The sequence below is a fragment of the Pongo pygmaeus genome, chromosome 13 (genome assembly GCF_028885625.2).
Source record: "Pongo pygmaeus isolate AG05252 chromosome 13, NHGRI_mPonPyg2-v2.0_pri, whole genome shotgun sequence".
In the NCBI taxonomy this organism is placed as follows: Eukaryota; Metazoa; Chordata; class Mammalia; order Primates; family Hominidae; genus Pongo; species Pongo pygmaeus.
Genome location: NC_072386.2, coordinates 96,467,275 through 96,477,180, shown reverse-complemented (window position 1 = coordinate 96,477,180; position 9,906 = coordinate 96,467,275). Strand labels below are relative to the sequence as shown.

Genomic DNA, 9,906 nt, shown 5'->3' with positions numbered 1-9,906 from the left:
CAAGCTAAATGCCTTCTTCTCAAAGGAGCTCTCAAAGACTAGCTTGTCTATGAAAATACCATGACTGCTGCCCTAAAGCAAGGAGTTAGTGGTTACGAAGGTAGACTAGGGACACTGATTTCAAAGCCTAGCTCCTTCACTTGTGTGACCTCCAGGCAAGTGAACTTAATTGTTCTGTAACTCAGTTTTCCACCATAAGATGGAAAAAACATAACGTAGTCGGAGGCTGGTCGGAAGGATTCAAAGAATCAATAAGCACAAAGGACTTACAGTAGTATCTGGTCCATATAAATGTTCAGTACGCACTTTTTATCATCACAGCATTCTCTTCACTTCCTTCTAACACTTTAGTCAGTATTTTTGTGTTTATGTTTATTATCTGGCTTATCCACTATTTCATAAGCTCCAAGAAAACAGAGAACTGGTCCATAACCCCAATACCTATGAGAATGCCAGCTGTTCAGTCAATATTTGATGAATGAATGAATTTATAGCATATCCACCTCAGTGTGTAGGTTTTGAGAAGGCCCAAACTACCGCTGAGAAAAAAAGCTGAAGTAATTAACCATAGTAACTGTGCTAAGAATGTCCAAAAGGACAAGACATGTCTCTTAGAATACAGAGTGGTTCCCAAGCTTGAAGCCATCGTAAGTATATTAGTCCATTCTCCCACTGCTATAAGGACATACCCAAGACTGGGAAATTTATAAGGGAAAGAAGTTTGACTCACAGTTCTGCAGGGCTGGAGAGGCCTCACGAAACCTACAGTTACAGTGGAAGGAGAAGAATGAGTGCCCAGTCAAGGGGGAAGCACCTTATAAAACCATCAGATCTCGTGAGAACTAATTTACTATCACCAGAACAAGATGAGGGAAACTGCCGCCATGATTCAATTGTCTCCACCTGGTCCCTCCCACAACACGTGGGTATTATGAGACCTACAATTCAAGATGAGATGAGATATGGGTGGGGACACAGCCAAACCATATAAACAAGGATTAGTAGAAAGCTGATCAGAGTCAGAGTGTATCAGGTGAAAGGATAGAAAGTTGTGGTAAGAGAGAAAGTATCTCAGTTTGGGGTGAAAGTGAGATCAAAATGCAGTTATTTTTACCCTCGTGACTATGGTTAGAGGACAAATGGAGGTGATCAGAGTTTAGAGGACTAAGAAAGGGAGAGAACCAATGTATTAGAAGAGTTATCAGTGTGAAATTGAATTCCTTGAGTACAGGGTGGGAGAGAAGTCAGGAAGTAAAATGCCAAGGCAGGTGCTAAGGTCACTAAGAAGAGTAAAAGAGGATCCCAAAGGTCAATCAATGACAGCAATGAGGATGCCAAAGAAATGGCCAGAGTGGCCACCTGAGCTCCACAAAGGAAAAAAAAAAAAAAGATTGACGAGTGTTGGAAGAAAAATCATCCAGAGCAGCAGCAAAGAGTGAGGAGATTGCCAGCACTCCTTCTTGAATTAAAAGTCTCATGAATTAAAAGAAATGGGAGCATCCTGATGTAGAGATTAGGAATGGGATAGTCCAGAGGAACACATCAGTGAAGGGGAGAATGTGGTGTATTTTGGGGTCTTAGACAGATCTGACCAGTGTCAAAGTTGAAGAGATGCTGTGATGTTGTGATAGTCATGACACCCTGAGATTTATCCTCTGTTCTAAAAGGGCTGGGAAACACTGGCTGATTTTTAATTTTATTCAGATATCAGTACCATTTCTGGTAGAGTGTGATTCAACCACCATAAGTTTGCTTCATGTCTCTGTCTCAATCTCAGTCTCTCTCACCATTTTTCTCTGACCCAAAGGTGGGACATAAATGTCTTCCTACAAATTGATGGAAGCATCCTTCCTATGGGCCTCACCAGGAGATATCAGGAAGAAAATGGCAAAAATCAAGTCCATATTTAGGTAGAAGAAAGCACCAGAGGCTACTGACATCATAAATCCCTAGAGAAAACCTCAAGCTGGAGTTTGTCTAAGCAGATGCAGGAATTTGCTATTTTTCTCATCCTTCCTCACGTGCACTGCCTGGACAGCCTCTTCAGACTGGAGCCAAGACTACAGCCTGCACTGGCCAGATCATGGGGAATACTTGGAAGAAATACTAGCCCTCAGCCCTCCCTCATTTTTAACAGTAGGTCAGGTGAATTACTTCAAATACATGCAAGGCTCTTCTGTTACCATGGTAACTGTTCTAAGAACCGTAACAACGTCAATCATAGAAACGGGGAAATCATAACTTGAACCCATCTTGCTGACAAAGATATCTTGAGAAGTAGCCACTGCTCAGTGGCAGACGTTTTGCCTCTCATTTGAGGGAGAATGTTTTGTTTACATCCATTCAGTTATGGGAATAAGACTAAATGGTGGTTAGTCATTTTCCTTCTGCTTCGCTGGGTCTACTTCTGTCTGTATTTTGCTGATATGCTTGTAACTCATTTTCCCTGCTTGAAATTACAGATGGAACAATTCGTTTTTTCACCTCTCTTTACTGCATAGGTGTAAGCACTTGAAGACAAAATATTGATTTTTTTCCATCTACTTAAAAAAAAGAACAGTGTGCTCATTTTCATTACATTGTGCCAGTTGTTTTAATTCCTATGTGCCTGTTTTGATGAAGGAATCTCACAATATCTGGAGATGAAGTTCTAATCCTGGGGCCCTGAAATAAGATCCAATGTCTTTTGTCTACACTGAGAAATGGAGCAAACATCTCAGTTGACAGATTCTTACATGAATAGAGAAGTTAAGGAGTAATTCTTATTTCTTCCTTTCCTGTTTGTGAAAAATCTACACTCTGAATTCTAAAGTGATATCCCACAGAAATAAAATACTGAAATGGCATATTCATGACATCTGGAGCCTACATGATACTTCTTATGAAAAAAAAAATAAAGTATTCTGGCACATTATCATCTCAAATCTGTTGATTATTTGTTTAGTTTTATATTTTAGTGTACATTGTAGGGCACTCTAGTCCTACATAATATTTTTACCCTTTCTTTAGAATTCTAAAGAATCTTAAAGCAAGAAAATTTCTGTGAGTTTATTAGAGCCTTCAGTTTAGATACTGAATTGTTACAAAACCAATATTTTTTTACATTTTTCTTCTTAATAACATTCTTTGACCCAGAAAGAACTAAAAAATAAGCTATTTGATGTCTAAAATTGCAGAGATAAACTGACATTGTGTTCTGAAGGTGTCTTTTCACAAGAAAAATGGAATTTAAAAAAATGTAATCAAGTTATACAGAGCCTCTCACCCTCAGGTCATCAGTTCAGATTTGTCTGAGGTTGGAAAGTTATACAAAGTTGCAGTGGTTGCTGGGCTCTCAGTGCCCTGTATGAAATGAGTTGGCGGTCCCAGGGGAGGTCACCGCTTTGTAGCCGTCATCCCATAATTGACAGCTATGAATTCTTTGGAGAATAACAATTCCAACAGAAGTCCATAGATTTTGCCTAAGAACTCCAAGTTGGTCCTAAGCACCCTTAGGCTTGCAAATGTATGTTTGCAAATGTAAGCTCCCCCAAGGAATGGAAGCCACTATTTTTAGTAACTCTGGAAAGCCTCTGCACAGTATCAAACTTAATTCATGCAACTGAGGTGTCGACAATCCTGAGGAGAATGTAGATGAACAAGGAGGAAAAGCGGGAGGAAGACAACGAGAAGGAGAATTTTTAAAACTAAGCAAACAAAAAAAGAAAGAAATGGAGAGAAAAGATGAGAAAAGGCAAGGAAAAGTAAGGGGAAAAAAGGAGGAACAAAAAAAGGATGAAGAAAAAGAAAAAGGTCAGGAGAAAAAGAGAAAGAAATGAAGAAATAGGATATATGAAATTCTATCATGGTAGTGAGTAGAGATCTCTCCATTCCAACAGAGGTTTTATATGCATTGTTCTCACCACAAGGATCTTTCTTATATAGGAATTTCACTTTTCGTAAATGCTAAATTTGATTAAAAATCCAGACTTAATAGTCATCCTCCAAAGAAAGGAAGTCACTGGCAAAGACGTTTTTGCATTCCAACCCTATGTATATGAAAGAACCCAAGGAGGCTCAGGAATTTATGTCTCCCCATACTTTCAAAGTTGGGGTGCAGATAGGACAAAAACAAAAGATTAATTGAAAGTCTGGATTGCTGCAGATGGGTTCTCTCTTCCCCTGTTCCAGTAGAAGACTAGATGTATACTCTATGAAGAGGTTGAACCAGATACTCTGGTCTTAGGGTTATTGAGCAGAGCTGAAGGGTAGGATTTCATACTGAAAACTGAAAGATTAGGTGAGGTTGACTTACTAAATGCTGAGAAGATGAGTCTTCTTACCAAACTCAGCAACAAGAATGCTGGAACCAAGAATATCTCCCCTAGAAGGGAGATCAGAAAATTGATATCTGAAAAAAAGTGATCAACTTGATAGAAAAGACCTAAAGTTGCTCATAGTTGCACTGGTCCTTGCACCACCCTGCCAGATCACCATACAGTGAAACTCACCAGGTAACATCTGCTCACAGAATGATCATTTCCCCCAAGAATGTAGTATCTCACTCTGAGCAAAAAGGCCCCCATCACCAGATACTTGAGGGAAAGCTTCTAATGTGAAAAAGACCAAAACAAAAAGCAGTAAACAAACACAGGAAAGAAAAACAGTTCAGAGAACAGTAGAAAACATCTCCAAAAACTTCTTCACAGAAATGAATATTGTCAGGATAAAGTAAGAGTAGGCATATATTTTTTTAAAAACCAATTTGTATAACATAAGAGGTTTGATATTAAAAAATAAGTGAGCAGAATGAAAATCAGTGAATGAGTTGGAAGATAAAGTTGAGGAAAACTCTCAAAAAGTATAAAATAAAGAAAAAGAGAGAAATTGGTCAGGTAGTGGGGCAGATAAGAAAATTAGAGCCACATCTGGGAGGCCTAGTATACAAATAACAGGATTTTCAGAGAGAAAAAAAAGAAGATAGATACCAGCAGGGGAGGGGAATTGAGGATTGTTCTTCCCTTTTCTTGAAAAATAGCACATGTTTTCAAAATAGCTTTTCTGTCCAGTCCTATTGAATCTAAGAAGCCCAAGAGCCTTTCTTCACTATTTTCTTCTTCACCCACTTCAGTTCAAACTGGCAATGTTTCTACTCATATAATGCTGTCTCTATTCCTGACTTCCATTGTAGTGACTGATTAAATTTATGGTTCACCTTCATACTAATCTCCTTATCAAATGGCTGTTCAGCCACACCCTTGATGTTTCCCTGAGAACAAACTTTTTTACTTTTTGTAATATGTATAGCTGAGAATTTTCTAAGTCCTCAAGTTTTGTTTCCTTTTTGCTTAACAATTCCTTCTTCAGCTTCTCTCTATCTCTCATTTTACTACAAGCAGTCAAGTGGTTAAGGGGACCTAGTCTGCACCTTCAACATTTTGCTCAGAAATCTCCTCAGTTAAATATTCAATTTTATCACACATGAATTATACTTCCACAAAACACTAGAATACAGTTTAGTCAAGTTCTTTGCCACTTTATTATAAGGATTGCCTTTCCTCTCGTTTCTAAAAACTTATTTCTCCTTTCCGTCTGAGACCTCAACAGAATGGTCTTTAATATCTACATTTCTATTAACATGATTATTCTGTTCATGATTATATAGTCTCTAAGAAGATAAAGGCTTTTTTCTCCAGTTTTCCTTTATTTTTAAGTCTTCACCAGAATTGCCTTTATCATCCCTATTTCCACCAATATTTCCTTTATGGCAATATAGGCTTTTTAGCTTGCTCCTCAAAATGCTTCCAGACTCTACCCATCACCCAGTTCCAAAGCTGCTTACACAGTGTTAGGTATTTGTTACAGCAGCACCCTACTTGCTGGTACCAATATCTCAATATCTTAATCTGTTTGGGCTACCATAACAAAATCAGACTGGATGGCTTAAACAACAGATATTTTCTTTCTTTCTTTCTTTTTTTTTTTTTTTTTTTTTTTTTTTTTTTTGAGGCAGAGTCTCACTCTGTAGCCCAGGCTGGCTGGAGTGCAGTGGTGCGATCTCGGCTCACTACAACCTCTGCCTTTGGGGTCCCAGTTCAAGCAATTCTCCTGCCACAGCCTCCTGAGTAGCTGGGATTACAGGTGTCCGCCACCATGCCCAGCTAATTTTTGTATTTTTAGTAGAGACGGGGTTTTGCCATGTTGGCCAGGCTGGTCTTGAACTCCTGACCTCATGATCTGCCCACCTTGGCCTCCCAAAGTGCTGGGATTACAAGCGTGAGCCACCATGCCCGGCACCCAGATATTTATTTTCTTACAATTCTAGAGATTAGAAGTCCCAGAACAAAATCCAAAAGGGTCAGTTTCTGCTGAGGGCTCTCTTCCTGCTTGCAGATGGCTGCCTTCTGTGTTTTTGCATGGCAGAGAGAGAGAGGGGGTCTCTTTCTCCTCCTCTTCTCCTAAGGCCACCAGTCCTATGAATTAGGGCCCCACTCTTATGACCTCACTTTACCTTAATTACCTTTAAAGCTCCTATCTCCAAATACAGTCCCATTGGGAGTTAGGGCTTTCACAAATGAATTGTGTGAGGATGCAATCATTCCATAGCAGGTGACAAGAAGGATGTCACTAAAAGTAGGACACTGACAGACTGAGGAATTTGAATATAAAGGGAGGAGGTATGTATGTCTGGCAAAGAGTTTAGAGATGAATTAGCACTCATTCACAGAAAATAAATTAAAAAAAAGGATCATTATTAAATGCAGCAAAGGGAAAAAAAGCTGTAATATCCCCAGTCTCTTGCAAAGAAAATGTAATCATAATACACTATATGACTCATGTATAAAGTGTAAATAATGTTTATTTAGTCATAATTATGTAAACACTGAATCTGTTTTTAGACTTCAGTGCAGATGGTAGAGTTAGTCATACTTTTCAATCTCTAGCTTACCAGCATTGGTCTTATTGCAGCCCCTTTCTTATTCATTTGTGTATCTCCCTTTATATCCATTCCCCTATAGGCAAACACCCTGATATGTTTCATGTGTATATTTTATTTATATGAGTTCTTTTAAAATGTGTATTATATTATTTGCATACATTTTTAATTTACACATATAGTATTTCTAAATATCTAATTATTTTTGTTTTTGGTGTTTTGTTTTTGTTTTTGTTTTCGCTTTTTTTACCCAGCTATTTTTTAAATCTATCCACATTGCTGTTGTGTCTTAGTCTGTTTTGTGCTGCTACAACATAATACCACAGACTGGGTAATTTACAATAAACAGAAATTTATTTCTCACAGCTCTGGAGTCTGGGAAGTCCAAGATCAATGGGCCAGCATCTGGCAAGGGCCTTCTTGCTACATCATCCCATGGTGGAAGATGGAAAGGCAAAGGGAAGGCAAGAAACAGAGCATAAGGAGGCCAAATTCATCCTTTAATAAGGAATTTACTCCCACAAAAACAAACCCACTCCCCCGATCATAGCATTAATCCATTCATTAGGGCAGTGCCCCCATAACCCAAACATCTTCCATTTAACCCCACTTCCCAGCACTGCTCCATTGAAAACCAAGTTTACAACACATGAACTTTGGAGGGGTACATTCAAACCATGGCACTGTGTATATATCTAATTCATTGCTTCTAATTCACAAGAATTCCTTAATGTGTATCCATCATATGTATTTACCAGGTCCCTTATTGATCAACAACTGGATTGTCTCCAATTTCCAACTGCCACAAACAAAGTAGGAAATTTCTGTAGGATGAAGATCCTGAAGTGTGATGGAGTTGATTAAGTGCTGGCAGAGTGCTCTCCAGAATTGCTACCCCAATCTACACTTCCATCATGGTACTTTGCAATTCCTGTATGATTATCATATACCTGCCACCCTTAGCACTATCCAGCTTTTCAATTCTGACTTTACTGAGAGGAATAAAGTAATATTTTATATTTTCCTTTTTCTAATCACCAGTGGGTTAGAGCATCTCTTCATCTGCTTGCTAATCATAAGAGTTTTTTTTTTAATTTTGAATTACTTGTTCACACTTTTGTTCATGTTTCTCTTCATTTCCCATATTTTCCTTTTGCCTTGCAAGAATTCCTTTTATAGTCTAGAAGCTGATCTCTTTTGGCTTAGGAAACTAAGCAAACAAGAACACAAGACCATTAATAATTCCATGAAAACCAAGTGCACAGGAAAGGAAATTTAATCAAACTGATGACATGACTCAGATGTAAATAATATTTGTACAGTCATAATAAGGTAAATACTGAATCTTGACATAACAAAAAAATTATTCTCAGAAGGTGGGAAAAGTGAAAGTGAATGGAAGGAAGATGTAAGAAGTATAAGAACTAAATCCTCATATTTTATGGTAAAAATACAATGGATGATAACTTGTATGGTTGAATTGTGTCCCCAGAAAAATATATATATTAGAGTCCTAACACCCAGTACCTCAGAATGTGACCTTAATTAAAAATAGGATATTTGGCCAGGCGTGGTGGCTCACACCTATAATCTCAACACTCTGGGAGGCGGAGGCGGGTGGATCACCTGAGGTCACGAGTTCGAGACCACCCTGGCCAACATGGTAAAACCTTGTCTCTACTAAAAATAAAAAATTAGCCAGGCACGGTGGCAGGTGCCTGTAGTCCCAGCTACTAGGGAGGCTAAGGAGGGGAATCGCTTGAGCCCACGAGGCAGAGTTTGCAGTGAGCCAAGACTGCGCCACTGCACTTCAGCCTGGGCAACGAGAGCAATACTCTGCCTCAAATAAAAAATAATAATAATAGGATATTTACAGAGGTAATCAAGTAAAAAGGAGGTCATTAGGTTGGGTTCTAATTTGATATGACTGGTGTCCTTATAAGAAGGGGAATTTGGGCCCAGAGATAGACATGCACAGAGAGAAGACCACATGAAGAAGACAGACAGAAAGCCACGTGAAGATGAAGGCATTAATTGGGTTAATGCATACACAAACTAAGTAACACCAAAGACTGCCAGCAAACCACTGGAAGCTAGGGAGGAGGCATGAACACTCTTCTTCACAGCCCTGGAGGAAACCCACTCTGCAGACAAGCGATTTGGGACTTGTAGCCTCCAGACCATAAGACAATGAACTTCTGTTGCTTAAGCCACCCAGTTTGTGGTACTGATGGCAGCAGTGGCCCATCTGGAGTGGCTGCTGTGTGACAACGGCTGCAGCGGGGGAGGTGCAGTCAAGGCTGCATGCTCCACAGAGCCAGTGGGAGCCCCACCCCTTTCTGAGATGGAGGGGCTGGAGCCCCACCCTCCCAGGCACAGCAGCAGCCACCTGGCTGCAGCTGCAGACCCAAGCATCCCTACTTTCTTGGGGGCCTGGGAAGCCCCTCTTGCCCCCACACGCTCAGAAGTGCCTGCTCCCACCGCATGGCCTCTCCCTGCTCCAATCTCGCAGCAAAGTTGTGGCCGAGCCTGGGTGCTGTCATGACCCAGCCGGGTGTGAATGCACTTGGGGTGGTGCTGATACACCAACCTCCTGCCACCTCAGCCCCCTCCAAGCTTTGGGCACCAACAAACATGGGAGAAAGGCCGAGGGGAAGCTGAGGGGAGTTTGGTGCTGACCTGCAGACGCCCCTCAGCATGAACAGCCTGGGCACCATGGATGACATATAACTGGTGGCAGGAGGCAGACAGGCTCCTGGGTGGAAAGGGATGAGTCCCTGGTGAAGCCCCACTTTCAAGTCAGGGATAGCCTGAAGCCTTGGGGCCAGGCTGCCAGTTCTGCAGACTGGAATGAGAACTTACAGTGCTTTTTCTGGGCCCACCCATGGACCAATCACCAGGCAATTTCCTCCCCTCTGAAGCCCATAAAAATTGTGGATTCAGCCAGACTCAGGCCGACCACCAGACAACCTGCCTGCAGATAGCAGCTA

At 40.5% G+C, this 9,906-nt stretch overlaps 1 pseudogene; it reads right to left on the bottom strand.

Moving 5' to 3' along the window:
* Window positions 1–8,852: 8,852 nt before the first annotated feature.
* On the bottom strand, window positions 8,853–9,552 carry LOC129043531 (uncharacterized; annotated as a pseudogene).
* Between the last annotated feature and the right edge of the window lie 354 nt (window positions 9,553–9,906).